At 38.6% G+C, this 17,624-nt stretch overlaps 1 protein-coding gene across 5 annotated transcripts in view; it reads left to right on the forward strand.

The window, feature by feature from the left end:
* The window catches only part of ATXN1 (ataxin 1), a 411,948-nt gene that overhangs the window by 111,897 nt on the left and 282,427 nt on the right, over positions 1 to 17,624 (forward strand). For all 5 annotated transcript variants that reach the window (XM_073589941.1, XM_073589939.1, XM_073589943.1 and 2 more), the window contains exon 2: positions 2,602 to 2,697. The gene's annotated coding sequence lies outside the window, so the exon portion shown is untranslated. The remainder of the gene's footprint in view (positions 1 to 2,601; positions 2,698 to 17,624) is intronic.

Here is a 17,624-nt window from a genome sequence, read left to right on the forward strand (position 1 = left end):
GTCGATTTCTTGAGAGATGTTAGCTTGTCAGTTTGATGTGTTCCATGCTTGATAGTTTTCAGTTTCTTTTTGTTCTTTTTATCTGTCAAAAACTGAAGAACGAATTTGTACTTCTGGCATTTGTCTTAAATTCTATTGGTACTTAATTCTGTAACACAATTGTTTAAGTTCTGAAATTATATTCACATATTAACCAGCGAGTGACGGGTGGAAGACTGGGGGATGTTCAGCATTAGCAGAGAAGACTCAGACACAATAGGAAATCTCTCCAGACACAAAAAGGGCTGAAAGATGCCTGTTATGTCTGCAGCTGCTGTATGGGAATATCCGTGCTCTGCTGACATGCTTAGCCTTAGGCATAAAGCCAATACAAGTCAGAAAGTTACATTCTTTTTGGAATGTGATCTATTATCTATCTATCTATCTATCTATCTATCTATCTATCTATCATCTATGTACGCACCTATTATCAGTGCTAATTAATGCATTTTCTATGAGGTCACAAGATTATGGACCAACTCATTCAAGTTGAAGATAGGGAGTTTGCTCGGATATTCCTACAGGATGCCATCTTAACCCCTTTAGGACCAGGGGTATTTCCATTTTTGAGTTTTCGTTTTTCGCTCCCCTTCTTCCCAGAGCCATAACTTTGTTATTTTTCCATCAATATGGCCATGTGAGGGCTTGTTTTTTGCGAAACGAGTTGTACTTCTGAACGCACCATTGATTTTACAATATTGTGTACTGGAAAACGGGAAAAAAATTCAAAGTGACATGAAAATGCAGAAAAAGTGCAATCCCACAAATGTTTTTTTTTTTTTTTTTTACAGTGTTCACTAAGTGCTAAAACTTTTTTTTAGTGGTGGCCTCTTTATTGCTAAATTTACAGGGTGATGTGCTACTGTGTATTCACACAACATGCCACCTGAAGTTGGTTTCTCAATAATAATGAAAGTAATTCCAGGTGCGCTATTATGTTTGAGCTGAGTGTTCTCCATGGACCTCTACAAACACTGGATCTCAATACAATAATTCACCTTGTACCCATATATCATTATTATATGCTCTCTACCTATAAAACTACCTTCTTAGATTTATTTGCTTTTCCTAAAATGTATCATAAAAATATTATTACACCTGGAATTGATTGAACATACAAGTATTCTGAAATCAATATTACATTGTAAAATACAGGCGTAACAGTATATTGTGTCTACTAGTACTTGTTTTTAATGGATAGAATTTAATTTCATCGTCGTCCAGAACATGTATAACTAAAAAGTTCTGAAGCGGCAGCTGGATTTCTAATTCACTCTGAAAGGTACCATTGGCAGTATTCCAGTTAGTACATTATATGCAAAAAGAGCTCCATTCAATCCCAATTTATTAAGTCATCATCCTTACACCATCTGTCCAAAACTTTAGTCTTTCCATATCCTGAAATTCTCACTCTGTAAAAATTTCATCTCATAATTCAACACATACATCAAGCAGTTGAAATGTTTTATCATTATTTAAGCATTTCCTTAGTAATAATTTAAGTGATGCTTTCCATGCAGTACCCAGATTGTTTGGGAGCATAGGTGACCCTGTCATGCTCCTGAGTTTGAACCCCTGAGCCTGTGTTTTGTGATGGGTTTCTTTGGACCACGAAGCCACAACAGACACAGTTTCTCCTGGTGTTTAGGTTCTGCCATTCTCGCTGAAGTCTGTTTAGCATAGCGCATGTGCTTTCATTTGTCTTCCCTATCACATTTCGGGTACACCTTTATATTCTATCCCTCTGCTGGCATTTCCTGCTGGTGATAGTTTCTTTTGAATGTTCAGCCATTCTGCTATAGCTTGAAGCCAGTCAGTGAAAATCCAGCTATTGTTTGCACCCGCCTCCTGTTTCTTTTTAGGAAGTAGCTAGCATATAATCTAACAGTTTGTACTTTCTACTTTATTTTGTGAATCGTGGTGTACTTTACTCACTCTGGGTTCTTTCATTTTTTAAGCACACTTTCCCTTTTGTGGGTAATTTACACTCTGCTCTGCCCTTCATTTCTTTAGGAGGAATGTGAAGCGCCTGATGGCTTTTCAGGAAGCATAGGTCCTAGTTGCCATCTTCTTGTCTGTGCTTAGGGACAGCTGGTCAGGATCTCTAGTCTGTAGAAGAACCATAAGAATCAGTTGCAGTTTTTAGTTAATTATGTTTTTTATCCATTGGAATTGTTACGCAATCATAACAGACCCAATGCCCACAATTTTTTGGTTGTATATGCGAAGTTGACTGCTAGTCCCTAAGTAGCACTGTGTGTGACAATAAATGGAAACAAATGTCTCCAGCGTTCCACATGAAATCTATGTAATGACTAAGGACCTTGCATAGCCTGAAACACGTTAGAGAATACATGCTGTCTTAACCTGGATGTCTATATGACTGGGTCAACAATGCCAAAAGATTATTTGTAGAGTCGCAGTATCGAAGAGATGTCCTTCCAGATGTAATGTTGCAGTTTTATTTTAAAATATACTGCTATAATTAATATGCTGTTAAATCATACTATCTTTAATTTTCAGAATATAATAATAGTTTTTACTGTGTTATTGTGTTTTCAGTTAAAAGGTCAAGAAAGTGGAACAATGTTGCAGGAATAGCCAGAGAAGATGATGCTGTGGACACTAGGAATGCAGATCTTAAGAGTTAATAATCCGGTAAGGAAATTATATTTTTACCATGCACAAAGTCGATAAATATAAATATTTTATTTGTTTGACTGAACTATATTTTTTTATTCTGCATAATAAAAGCTATTAATACTGTATTTGTTCAAAAAGTCAACTTTCTAAATTTGACTTTCACAGTAAGCAGAAAGTGATTGTGCCTAAGATGATTAACAAAATAACTTCATCCAGTAAATAAAATAAAATTATACTTTATTTGCAGAGATTATGTAGATGGTAACAAAAACTGGTATATACATGATGCATCTGAACCATGCGTATGAGATATTCTAGTGGCTTCATGCAACAATGTCAATTCTATACAGTGCTAGCATATATAATATACTGTACCTTGATTACATACTGTTATATGGTACTCAAATAATAGCGACATGCAGCATCCAAATAACGGTTCTATACTCTATGATATAACCATAATTCTATGCAACGTCTATAGACACCACTTTTAGCAGTAGCAGTTATTGTGCCCTGCAGTTGCTCAGATTACTGTACTCAATGCTAAACCCTGCCCTGTACGTTTGGCACATAAAAAAGACCAGCACTATAAATTATACGTGAGTTAGGGGACCTGTTGCACATTTTGCCATAAAGTATTAAGTTAAAGGGGTTGTCCAATACTGGACAATCCCTTCTTAAAGAGGTGGTCTGAAACCATATTTGAATTTTAACTTAAATGCCCATCTATCTATACTAATCAAAAGACAATTTTGATATACTTGAATTAAAAATTCCCTACTTTTCCCTCTTTATCTTCCTGTTTTTTTTGTTTTACTTCTGTTCAGACACTGTTTCATTTGAGAATTGCCAGTGCAAGCTGGGATGCTCAACCAAGATGTCGTAATCAGGGGGCAGGGACTTCAGCCATTGCCGCAGCTGCTTTCTCCTCCCTGAAACAAAGCAGCATCAGCGGCATTTATTTTAGGGTCTGGGCTACTCCTTGCTCTACTGAGCATGCGTCGGTTGTCAGTATGCGCTCCCTCCTCCCTGCTCTATATTCCTTTGAGTACGCAGTGACAGTGTGCTCCCTTGCTGTTCTATTGAGACGTGACGAACTGGCAACAAAGTGCACTGTTAGTGCGCATTGAAAAGGGGAGAATACGTTATGTTTAAGTATTGCAATGTATCCATAAAAATTGGATGCTATACTGTGGCTTTGTATGGAATTAGATTTTTTGGGTGAATTCATATTAAATGTGTGATTCTCATCTGACACGCGAAAGAAACTAATGCACGCTGAGATGTTTTTCAAAGGCACAGATTCAGACCATGAGAAAAAAACGCTCATCTGCACTGCCCAATTGAATAACATTGGTCTGTGTAATATCTACTGTATGTGCTGTCAGTTTTTTGAGAAAATACGGTCGAGTGAACTTGGTCTTACTGTAATTTGCGAAAGTAAAGTTAATGTAGCAGCTAAATTTTATCTAATTTAAACAAATACTCACAACAAAGCATAAGACCAAAAAAAGCTAAAATCCTAATGTGCTGTATTTAAGACAAAAAAACTAGAAAATATTGAGGAATAATACAGGAAAACTTGTGTAGGAGTGCGAAAATTCAATATATGTAATAGGTTCTAAATGGCAAGCATTGCAATAAGAATAAATCTTGTAATAGATATGTTATCACCTACCAGAAAATTATTTCTCTGTAGCTGGGTGCCCCATTAAAATACTTTCAACACTGCATAATGCTGAAAACTGTGAAAGTGTCTTTATTATTGCATCAGTTGCTTAGCTCCACAACTACATTCTTGACATTGCTTCCCGCTATTGAAAACACCATCTTGTCATAGAAAAGCTTTTGTAGTAATATCACTGTTCCTGGAGAGCGCTTGTCTAGCAAGAACTCTATGTTATGCAAAATGTTGTGAAGTCGTTTAGAATTGTTGTTCAACTCCCTATTCATGAATACAAAGGTTTTTTTTATTATTTTATTATTATTATAAAATAATTAATTTTCCTACTTATGAGCTTTCTTATGACTACTAAGCCTTTTTTTAACAAGTATATGATATGTATAATACAATGGAATTCACATGAGGAGGATTCATAAACCTATTTTTTATTTTATATATACAGTGTATATATTGTTTTATATTTATTTTACTCACTTATATAGCGCCGCTTATTCAACCCCGCTCTACAGACATTATCATCACTGTCCCCATTGGGGCTCACAATCTAAATTCCCTATCGATCTTTGGAGAGCAGGAGGGAACCTGAGGACCCAGAGGAAACCCACAGAAACATGGGGAAAACATGCAAACTCCTTGTAGATATTGTCCTTAGTGGAATATGAACCCAAGACCCCAGCACTGCAAGGCTACAAGTGTTAACAACTTGGCATGCCCCCATCCCACCACAGCTTTGCCTATTTCGGTAGAGCTGGGAGAAAATGGAGTGAACACAACAGAAGTTGAGCAATTTAGGTGCAGCTCCGACTTGCGCCTACAATTTTCTGCTTTTCAGAGTTTTTACCCCAGAATTCTGACTTGAAAGCTTTGATGCATTGGGCCCTCAGGATCTATTTATATTATTTTATTATTACAAGTAGATAGTTAGACGTGGCCCCGGTTGAAAGTCAACAACAGTCACCAGATTTTACTTAGCTGCACGTTATCTTTTTGGGAAGTTATCAACGATTACGTTTATTCCAAAAATGGCGAACATTTTGCTGAATCTTCACAGAAGCAAAGTACAAACAAAATCCACATTTTGATGATTGTGGATTTTCATACAGTTCTAGTAGAGTTCAATTCTGCTTGAATATATTCTCTCATTTCCGTGGCTAATATAATATTAGAAATGTAAATGATTGAAATAATCCAGGAATTAGAAGCAATATTCTTCCCCTTTTCTTTTATGCTTTTTGACAACAATTTGACCCAAAAAAATTATAAAATTGGTTTTCACAGTGATGCCTGTAAAAATAAGAAATTGAGTTGACATTGTTATCACTTTCTCCTCCTTTGGAAATGTCGTACAGTATATAACATAGTCAAACCACGTTACTTTAACTTCTTATTTTCTTATCTCTCCACAAAGAACTCACTTTTAACTCTTGACACTTGTCCAGATAAGAGGCAGGACTAAATATTATTTTCTCAGTAACATAAAAAGTCTATCACATGTTTTCTAACAATCTTGTGACTTATTTATTAGTATTTTAATACACAGTATTAGACTACAGACAAGTTCAGCATCTCTACCTGCCATAGATGTCATAGAAAGGGCTAATTTGTTGCATTGTCACAGTGGCTACATTGTAATGTGTAATTTATTGCAGAAGATTACACAGAATAGGATCAATTAAAATCACCTGTACAACAATGAGCACGACCATGTCTGTAGGGATTTCCAGCCTTACGATGTAAACACCAAAGTTCTTATCCTCCAGTAACAAAGATCGTCAAAATAATGAGAGTTACAAAAATATATATAATAATTGAAATACTACATTATAGTGTGTTTAAGATATATTTACATAAAACTGAGGTTCGCCCACAGCTACCATTCATAGCTCAAAAGAGATAACCTGGTAAGTTAGAAATATAGTAAGAATTGGTAGGGGCAATTTTTAACTTTGTTTTCTTGATTTCCAATTTGACTCTTAAAAGTAGGCATGTGGACATGTCCTGTTTGGAGGAGATTGAGGTCCTAAGTTTGTTGATAGTGCTGTCCTTTAACTTAATGCTGCTTGTTGTTAAAAGATGTTAAAGGGCATTTGTCAGTAGGATCAACCCATCTAAGCCGTCTATATGGGCAGGTAGGTCAAAGGAAGCTGAAGATAGTGATCCATTGATATATGTGAACTGATATGTTATTCCAGAGAAATCCATGTTTTTATATGTAAATGAGCTGTTCAGATCTATGGGCTGGACACTGATCTGCAGGAGAATTTTACTCCAGAGCTTATTTTTACTAAAAGACATCAGATTGTAGATAGCAATGTATCATTTTATTCAGCTTCCTTTGACCTGTCGACCCATACAGACAGCTTAAGAGGGTTGATTCTACTGACAAATTCCCTTTAAGATTAATACAAATATTGTTATAAGTAACATAAATGCTAAAAGTGTCACAAAAAAAAACCGCACCTTTCAGTTCCACTACGAGTCCTCATGGAAAACACTGTGTTCTCAATGCAAATGTCAAGACAACACCCATTTTCATTATTCATGCTTATCACAGTGGAGAAATAAACAGCAATGGAAAAAAAGTGCTATTTTTTATTTGCAGAAAATATAATAATAATAATAATAAAGATAGATAGATAGAAGTAGAAAAAATGCTGCTAAAATAGAAAGAGAGATGTGTCTCTCTTGGTTGGTTGTTCTACGTTCCGTTCAGTAGAAAGTTTGGTTCAGTAGAATTCTAGGAGGTCCCCATGTAGTTATTATTATGTAATTATTACACCTGGATATACCCTAAACCATGCACACTCATGTCAGAAGATGGATCCTGAATGCAGTTAGCAGCAGCCAGCCTTCCATTCCCATGTTGCCCTCTAATTGGGCAAAGAAGCTTAGTTGTAAAGCTCTCAGATTGGACAGCTGTGTATTTTATTCTCGTTCCAAAAGGCAACTAATTCATTTTACCAACAATGTAATGGCTCTTGTTGAAAAGTAATCGAATTAGACTTTCTATGATCCCATAAAGCCATTACTCTGGGGGGCCACAATGTTCTTTTCTTACTTTCACACGGACAAAGACATCTCTCCAATGTCAGGAGCCCCATAGCTCACGTTCATGAACCCCAACAAGGGGAAGAAGAATATTGAGTTATCTCCAGATTTTGGATAGAGTTAGACTTGAATTCCAGGTTCTTCAGTATTGATCTTTGCCTTCCTTGAGTAAGATATTAACTTATTGCTTTGCAATATGAGACATTATGAGGTTTGTTTTTCTTTATTTCCCAGAAATCTTTAGAATATATTTCTATTCCCTATCTACGCCATCTGAGACGCATATCTCTGACTATCCTTTAACGGAGAAATGTCTGAAAATATAATAGCGCTTTAAATTATTCAACAAAAGTGGATATAGGATTACTAGCGTCTCTGCAACTGTCAGGACCTCAATGTCTCACATCAGACATGTCTGTCGTAAATGCTCAGGAATTCCAGAGTAATAAGATCTATTATATCCAGCAAGAACATTTTTCTGAGGTGAATTATGCTATAGAGAACAATTATTTCTATGCTGGCTTGTACCGCCAGTGTTATTACAGAGCTAGCTGAACAAAATATCTAGCTCAAGGTGAAAATAAAATATGGTGCCTCTAGCTAGGCTGACTTCACCACAAGAAGTGGGGGCTATAATACTGCAGTTGGTAAAACAATTTACTGTACCATGTATATACCAGCTTTATAATATGATTTGTCATCTGGTGACATCTTAGCACATTAAAACCCAGAGGCGATTGCCTAAATTTCTATCTGCATTTTTTTCATAACAAAGGCCTAGGAAAAACTATGAACTGTATATATGACATGATCATATGACTCACTGCCTTTGTTCATTCAGAACTTATTGAACAAGTTGTATGCAACTACTACTGCGCGATTTTGTTCGTAATTGCATATTAAAGAAGTTGTCCACTATTAGGACAACCCCTTCTCATACCCCTCGCTTGGCCCAGATAAAATAATAAAGCTTATAATCACCTCCCGTGCCAGTGCCGTTCCTGCGGTGTCGGCATTCGGGGTCTCATGTGGTGTTGTGACATGTGACCCCGGCCCCCAATTAACACTGGCGTCACTGTCGCCGACTTCGGACAAATCACATTAAATACAAAGGGAGGGAACTTATTTTTTTTCGTTTATGTTTTTTTTCCCTTAAATTGAATAATTCTGAGAGTACAGAAGAGACAAAAATAATATAAAAGGAGAAGGAAAGACAGCGTAGAGGGAGAAAAATAGTGAAAGTGAAAAGGAGTATTACTCCAATCTCCCAGCCATTCAGCACCCCAGAAGGGTCAAGGCTTTGGTAAGAAATCCAAAATGTTTAGCATGTCTGCAAAATATTAGATCTAGGGGGACCACATAGTCACAAATAATGTTTGCTTCTTCTGAAGGATTCTAGTCAGTTTCTCATTGGCCATAATCCAAGAAATCATAAACTTTACAAGATCAAGATTACAAAACATAAATGAAATTCTCTTTTGGGTATTTTTTTTTGAAAACCGAAGATTGTTCTATTTAATAAAGCATTACAGTGCAGCGTGCACGAAATAGCCATATTGTGCTTCACTCTTCATGCATAAAGCTCTAATATAAAATGTAATATGTAAACTTTTACATAATATTTAGAACTTGTCAGGGATAACACCAGAGAGATCACACAGATCCCATCCCTGCAACCAGTATGTCCAATCGTCAGGACATTTACACAATTGATTAACAAGTGATTATCGAGGCCGCAGCTGCTTCCACTACTAAGCCAGTTATGGGGGAACACACAATGAGCGTAAGGTATACACACCTCCGATTCCAGCACATGGAATATACCCCGATACGATCACTGCAAAGTCCACAACAATAAAGAAACTGCTAGCTGCCACCACCAATCATTTATACAGGCCGAGTGGTCACCCGTTATAGGTAGCATATGGCTTCAGGGGTGTGATTTACAGAGCAGGAGGAACAGAGTTATTCCATTTTATATATATAATCCAGAAAGTTAGGCAGTGTTTACAAAGATGTTCCAAAATGGGAAGAAAACAATACAGTATAAACAATCACATAAGGTAAAAGGGATAACAAAAGAAAAGTATTAAACCTGTGTCACAGAATTTGTTCAAAGCTTAGCAGAGGGAAGTGCCCCTTTTTAGGAAATATGACAGAACCACAGCAAGCTGTATCTTCCATGGCTGACAAATGACAGAAACCCAAACTCTGAATTTTATTAGATCAAGGTTATTCCCACATACCTCCCCTTTGTGAGCTCATATGGGGGCTGGTCGTGGGATGTGCCACTTCCTTTGAACAGAATACCAAATAAGAAGGACGTAGTGAAAATAATGTATCACCCAAAATCTAATAAATAAGAAGGATACACACAAAATAGTAATAAATATATAGTTATATATAGGTAAAATCCCCAAAACAAAGAAACCATATGTCTGACCAAAAGAAAAGGAGTGGATTCCACTCAAAAAATGGATGAACCCAAAAACTAGGAAATGGTTTTAAAAGGGAATAAATAATTCTTAATAAAAATAGTCTTTAACACTAGAACTACCGGAGGGGTCATTTTTACCCTTTTGCTATTTCTTTTTCCTATGATTTCTAAAATTTTAACAAATGAGTTCTGACTTTTTGTGACTTTTATTTATTCATGGTAGTGTTTATTTTAGGTCACAAAAATGAATTGTAACTTTTTCAGGGGCCGGATTTTACAATTCATACCTATAAGTACTGAAGGGGTCAATTTGACCCCATACATAAAAGTAGTAGTAGGCAAGTCACCTAATATTACAGAGTACAGAAAATCACAGTGGTTCTCCCTAGTTGTAGAGTGTAATTGTATCTTTGCATATCAGGGATGATTCAGCATTTTGTTTTGTCTAAACTTGTCTGAACATGTTTGATCCATGTCTCTTGTAGCGATTTCTGTCTGCACTTCAGTAGCAAGCATTACAGTTGAAGCTACAACTCTGCATGTTTGTACAGTGTCGTTTTATTACTTCTGCGATCTTACAAGTCCCTTTTTGCGACGTATATTTGAAGCATGAGTAAGCAGAGGGGTCTGACAAGTGATGAAATTTTGAAATGTCTTCAGAATTTATCTGAAAATGAGTCAGAAGAAGTGGCCCATCATCCGCAATGTCTGAACCACAAACAAAAGGACAAGAAATCCACAAGCGTCGAAAATGTGGAGTTGGAAGATGCAACGAAAGCAAAACAACTAAAACTTGCACAAGCTGTAGCAAACCAGTTTGTGGAAAATGCACTGGGAAAGTGGAAGAAAGTACTGTTTGTGTTAACTGTTGGACACCGCATGCAATGACCATGTAAAAGGAAAATGCGTGCTGTACTTGATTTTAACACTGTTCCTACTAAGTTAAAATAAATGATCTTTAATTTGTTGGCAACAAAAAAGTTATTTTTACTCCAGAGTCAGTACTTTTGAATGGGGCTCAAAATGACCCCTAATGGTAGTTATAGGTATTAAGAAACATGCGGTAGTTCTAGTGATAAATGAATTAATAAATACATAAGCAGGGGAAGGTCTGACTTATTGGAATAAAATGCCTTTATTAGAATTATTTGGCAGAAAAAGGTACTATAAAAAGGTGCACCACACATGAAACATAAAAATAAAATGCAACACAAAAAATAGGATAACATATAACTGGAACCACACAATATTATTGAATCAATATAGGAGCTAAGGTGCTTAAATATAATAATACAAATGTTCATAAAATAGAAATTATTACCTTAGATCCAAATAAAACACCATGTGCATGCCAAAATAATGATGTCATAATTTACCAATTAAAAAATATTAAAATAAAGTGTATGACGCATAATAACCTAGTGATCCAAAGAGAGACTAAAATATATAGTATATATATATATATATATATATATATATACAGTTGTGGCCAAAAGTATTGACACCCCTGCAATTCTGTCAGATAATACTCAGTTTCTCCCTTGAAATGATTGCAAACACAAATTCTTTGGTATTAATCCCTTCATTTAATTTGTCTTAAATGAAAAAACACAAAAAGAATTGTCCTAAAGCCAAATTGGATATAATTCCACACCAAACATAAAAAAGAGGGTGGACAAAAGTATTGGCACTGTTCGAAAAATCATGTGATGCTTCTATAATTTGTGTAATTAACAGCACCTGTAACGTACCTGTGGCACCTAACAGGCGTTGGCAATAACGAAATCACACTTGCAGCCAGTTGACATGGATTAAAGTTGACTCAACCTCTGTCCTGTGTCCTTGTGTGTACCACATTGAGCATGGAGAAAAGAAAGAAGACCAAAGAACTGTCTGAGGACTTGAGAAACCAAATTGAGAGGAAGCATGAGCAATCTCAAGGCTACAAGTCCATCTCCAAAGACCTGAATGTTCCTATGTCTACCGTGCGCAGTGTCATCAAGAAGTTTAAAGCCCATGGCACTGTGGCTAACCTCCCTAGATGTGGACGGAAAAGAAAAATTGACAAGAGATTTCAACGCAAGATTGTGCAGATGTTGGATAAAGAACCTCGACTAACATCCAAACAAGTTCAAGCTGCCCTGCAGTCCGAGGGTACAACAGTGTCAACCCGACTATCCGTCGGCGTCTGAATGAAAAGGGACTGTATGGTAGGAGACCAAGAAAGACCCCAGTTCTTCCCCCGAGACATAAAAAAGCGAGGCTGGAGTTTGCCAAAACTTACCTGAAAAAGCCTAAAACGTTTTGGAAGAATGTTCTCTGGTCAGATGAGATAAAAGTAGAGCTTTTTGGGCAAAGGCATCAACATAGAGTTTACAGGAGCAAAAAAGAGGCATTCAAAGAAAAGAACACGGTCCCTACTGTCAAACATGGCGGAGGTTCCCTGATGTTTTGGGGTTGCCTTGCTGCCTCTGGCACTGGACTGCTTGACCGTGTGCATGGCTTTATGAAGTCAGAAGACTACCAACAAATTTTGCAGCATAATGTAGGCCCAGTGTGAGAAAGCTGGGTCTCCCTCAGCGGTCATGGGTCTTCCAGCAGGACAATGACACAAAACACACTTCAAAAAGCACTAGAAAATGATTTGAGAGAAAGCACTGGAGACTTCTAAGGTGGCCAGCAATGAGTCCAGACCTGAATCCCATAGAACACCTGCAGAGAGATCTAAAAATGGCAGTTTGGAGAAGGCACCCTTCAAATATCAGGGACCTGGAGCAGTTTGCCAAAGAAGAATGGTCTAAAATTCCAGCAGAGCATTGTAAGAAACTCATTGACGGTTACTGGAAGCGGTTGGTCGCAGTTATTTTGGCTAAAGGTTGTGCAACCAAGTATTAGGCTGAGGGTGCCAATACTTTTGTCTGGCCCATTTTTGGAGTTTTGTGTGAAATGATCAATGTTTTGCTTTTTGCTTCATTCTCTTTTGTGTTTTTTCATTTAAGACAAATTAAATGAAGATAATAATACCAAAGAATTTGTGTTTGCAATCATTTTCAGGAAGAAACTGAGTATTATCTGACAGAATTGCAGGGGTGTCAATACTTTTGACCACAACTATATATATATATATATATATATATATATATATATATATACACTGCTCAATAAATATAGGGAACACCTAAACAACAGAATGTAACTCCAAGTAAGTCAAATTTCTGTGAAATCAAACTGTCCACTTAGGAAGCAACACTGATTGACAATCAATTTCACATGGTGTTGTGCAAATGGAATAGACAACAGATGGAAATTATTGGCAATCATCAAGTCACCCTCAATAAATGAGTGGTTCTACAGGTGGGGACCACAGACCACATCTCAGTACCAATGCTTTGTGGCTGATGTTTTGGTCACTTTTGAATGTTGGTTGTGCTTTCACACTCGTGGTAGCATGAGATGGACTGTACAACCCACACAAGTGGCTCTGGTGGTGCAGCTCATCCAGGAGGGCACATCAATGCGAGCTGTGGCAAGAAGGTTTGCTGTGTCTGTCAGCATAGTGTCCAGAGGCTGGAGGTGCTACCAGGAGACAGGCCAGTACACCAGGAAATTTGGAGGGGGCTGTAGGAGGGCAACAACCCAGCATCAGGACCGCTATCTCCGCCTTTGTGCAAGGAGGAACAGGAGGAGCACTGCCAAATGACCACAAATGTGCATGTGTCTGCACAAACGGTTAGAAACCGACTCCATGAGGATGGTCTGAGGGCCCAACGTCCACAGATGGGGGTTGTGCTCACAGCCCAACACCGTGCATTTGTCACAGAACACCAGGATTGGCAAGTTTGCCACTGGCGCCTGTTATGAATGGGTCACCGAGGAGGAAAAAAACCTAAACATGCTAAGCCCAGAAAAACCAGAGAGGTGGGTAACTATGCAGATTTCAGATCCCTGATCCTAACCACACAACTAGCAGCAGCCATGGAGCGTGCCTACGATGAACCTAGACGCCTCGTCACGGCCGGAGGACTAAATAAGCCTAAAGCAAGAAAAGGGAAAACTAACTGCCCCAGAGCAGACCCCAAAGGAATAGACAGCCCCCACACATGTATTGATGGTGAAACAAGATGAAAACACAAACACAGGTAGGAAAATAGGCTGAGCAAATGATGGGGCACAAACTAACTAGAAAGGAGAGGAAAGGAAAGACACTGTCTGCAATATGCCCAAAACCCTACAAAATAATGTCCAACACTTCTGATAACAAAATTAACCCTGAAGTCACTAGACTTCCCAACTATATCAGCAGAAATATTCTGAGACAGAGCAAAAAGAGGCCAATCTAATAAGGGACAAAAAGCAAATTGGCAAATACAGATAAATAAGAGTGGAAATTCAGCACAGCCCCAGCCGAGGCCGGCCGACCACAAAAAACTGAATTAGAACAGCAAAATTAAGTGTGAAAATTAGCAGAGAAACAGCTTGAGCTGACTGGAACAGAGCTGAGAACCAAGACCTGACAAGCAGAAGCAATCACCAGCACCAGAGTAGGGCATTGGCTGTCTTAAATCCAATCTGAGATTCCTGAGGTCCAATCGTCATCCTCATTATCAGGTGGCAGATCTCTACTGATCAAATCAGCCTCACTACCTCCTGTTACCACCAGAGGGAGCCTGACTGGTAGACCAGAAAATGAACTCACAACAGGCGCTCTGTGCTCTTCACAGATGAAAGCAGGTTCACACTGAGTACATGTGACAGACGTGACAGAGTCTGGAGATGCCATGGAGAGCGATCTGCTGCCTGCAACATCCTTCAGCATGACCAGTTTGGCAGTGGGACTGTAATGGTGTGGGGTGGCATTTCTTTGGAGGGTCACATGGTGTTGGGCTGTGAGGACAACCCCCATCTGTGGACGTCGGGCACTCAGACCATCCTCATGGAGTCGGTTTCTAACCATTTGTTCAGACACATGCACATTTGTGGCCTGCTGCAGGCCATTTTGCAGGGCTCTGGCAGTGCTCTTCCTGTTCCTCCTTGCACAAAGGCTGAGGTAGTGGTCCTGCTGCTGGGTTGTTGCCTCCTATGGCCCCTTCCATGTCTCCTGGTGTATTGGCCTGTCTCCTGGATGCTCCTCCAGCCTCTGGACACTACGCTGACAGACACAGCAAACCTTCTTGCCACAGTTCGCATTGATGTGCCATCCTAGGGCGGCACGGTGGCACGGTGGCTCAGCGCTGAGGTCCTGGGTTCGAATCCCACCAAGGACAACATCTGCAAGGAATTTGTATGTTCTCCCCGTGTTTGCGTGGGTTTCCTCCGGGTACTCCGGTTTCCTCCCACATTCTAAAGACATACTGATAGGGAATTTAGAATGTGAGCCCCATCGGGGACAGTGATGATAATATGTGCAAACTGTAAAGCGCTGCGGAATATGTTAGCGCTATATAAAAATAAAGATTATAAAGATTATTATTATCCTGGATGAGCTGCACTACCTGAGCCACTTGTGTGGGTTGTAGAGTCTGTCTCATGCCACCACGAGTGTGAAAGCACAACCAACATTCAAAAGTGACCAAAACATCAGCCAGAAAGCATTGGTACTGAGATGTGGTCTGTGGTCCCCACCTGCAGAACCACTCTTTTATTGAGGGTGTCTTGATAATTGACAATAATTTCCTTCTCTTGTCTATTCCATTTGCACAACAGTATTTGAAATTGATTGTCAAACACTGTTGCTTCCTAAGTGGACAGCTTGATTTCACAGAAGTTTGATATACTTGGAATTATATTCTATTGTTCAAGTGATATCTTTATTTTTTGAGCAGTGTGTGTATATATATACAGTGGGGCAAAAAAGTATTTAGTCAGTCAGCAATAGTGCAAGTTCCACCACTTAAAAAGATGAGAGGCGTCTGTAATTTACATCATAGGTAGACCTCAACTATGGGAGACAAACTGAGAAAAAAAAATCCAGAAAATCACATTGTCTGTTTTTTTTTCATTTTATTTGCATATTATGGTGGGAAATAAGTATTTGGTCAGAAACAAGCAATCAAGATTTCTGGCTCTCACAGACCTGTAACTTCTTCTTTAAGAGGCTCCTCTTTCCTCCACTCATTACCTGTAGTGATGGCACCTGTTTAAACTTGTTATCAGTATAAAAAGACACCTGTGCACACCCTCAAACAGTCTGACTCCAAACTCCACTATGGTGAAGACCAAAGAGCTGTCAAAGGACACCAGAAACAAAATTGTAGCCCTGCACCAGGCTGGGAAGACTGAATCTGCAATAGCCAACCAGCTTGGAGTGAAGAAATCAACTGTGGGAGCAATATTTAGAAAATGGAAGACATACAAGACCACTGATAATCTCCCTCGATCTGGTGCTCCATGCAAAATTCCACCCCGTGGGGTCAGAATGATCACAAGAACGGTGAGCAAAAATCCCAGAACCACGTGGGGGGACCTAGTGAATGAACTGCAGAGAGCTGGGACCAATGTAACAAGGCCTACCATAAGTAACACACTACGCCACCATGGACTCAGATCCTGCAGTGCCAGACGTGTCCCACTGCTTAAGCCTGTACATGTCCGGGCCCATCTGAAGTTTGCTAGAGAGCATTTGGATGATCCAGAGGAGTTTTGGGAGAATGTCCTATGGTCTGATGAAACCAAACTGGAACTGTTTGGTAGAAACACAACTTGTCGTGTTTGGAGGAAAAAGAATACTGAGTTGCATCCATCAAACACCATACCTACTGTAAAGCATGGTGGTGGAAACATCATGCTTTGGGGCTGTTTCTCTGCAAAGGGGCCAGGACGACTGATCCGGGTACATGAAAGAATGAATGGGGCCATGTATCGTGAGATTTTGAGTGCAAACCTCCTTCCATCAGCAAGGGCATTGAAGATGAAACGTGGCTGGGTCTTTCAACATGACAATGATCCAAAGCACACCGCCAGGGCAACGAAGGAGTGGCTTCGTAAGAAGCATTTCAAGGTCCTGGAGTGGCCTAGCCAGTCTCCAGATCTCAACCCTATAGAAAACCTTTGGAGGGAGTTGAAAATCCGTGTTGCCAAGCGAAAAGCCAAAAACATCACTGCTCTAGAGGAGATCTGCATGGAGGAATGGGCCAACATACCAACAACAGTGTGTGGCAACCTTGTAAAGACTTACAGAAAACGTTTGACCTCTGTCATTGCCAACAAAGGATATATCACAAAGTATTGAGATGAAATTTTGTTTCTGACCCAATACTTATTTTCCACCATAATATGCAAATAAAATGAAAAAAAAACAGACAATGTGATTTTCTGAATTTTTTTTTCTCAGTTTGTCTCCCATAGTTGAGGTCTACCTATGATGTAAATTACAGACGCCTCTCATCTTTTTAAGTGGTGGAACTTGCACTATTGCTGACTGACTAAATACTTTTTTGCCCCACTGTATATATATATATATATATATATATATATATATATATATACATATATGTACTATATCTTTTTGTCTCTCTTTGGCTCACTAGGTTATTATGCATCGTATATATATAAATATATATAAATCTAACAATGTCCAAAATGGAGATATAAATAAATAATATGACCTAGTGTATATACTGATATTATATCAATAGATAATCTATATCACACAATCTCCCAAAAAATATACAAATAAATATGGCCCAAAAAGGCGTAAAAATAGAAATAGCCACCACTGGTTATAAGCACCAGGCTATCCATCAGAATATACAGCATGGGAGGGGTTACCTAAAT

This window comes from Dendrobates tinctorius, unplaced genomic scaffold (genome assembly GCF_039654945.1).
Source record: "Dendrobates tinctorius isolate UK_male_01 unplaced genomic scaffold, ASM3965494v1 ptg000115l, whole genome shotgun sequence".
Classification (NCBI taxonomy): Eukaryota; Metazoa; Chordata; class Amphibia; order Anura; family Dendrobatidae; genus Dendrobates; species Dendrobates tinctorius.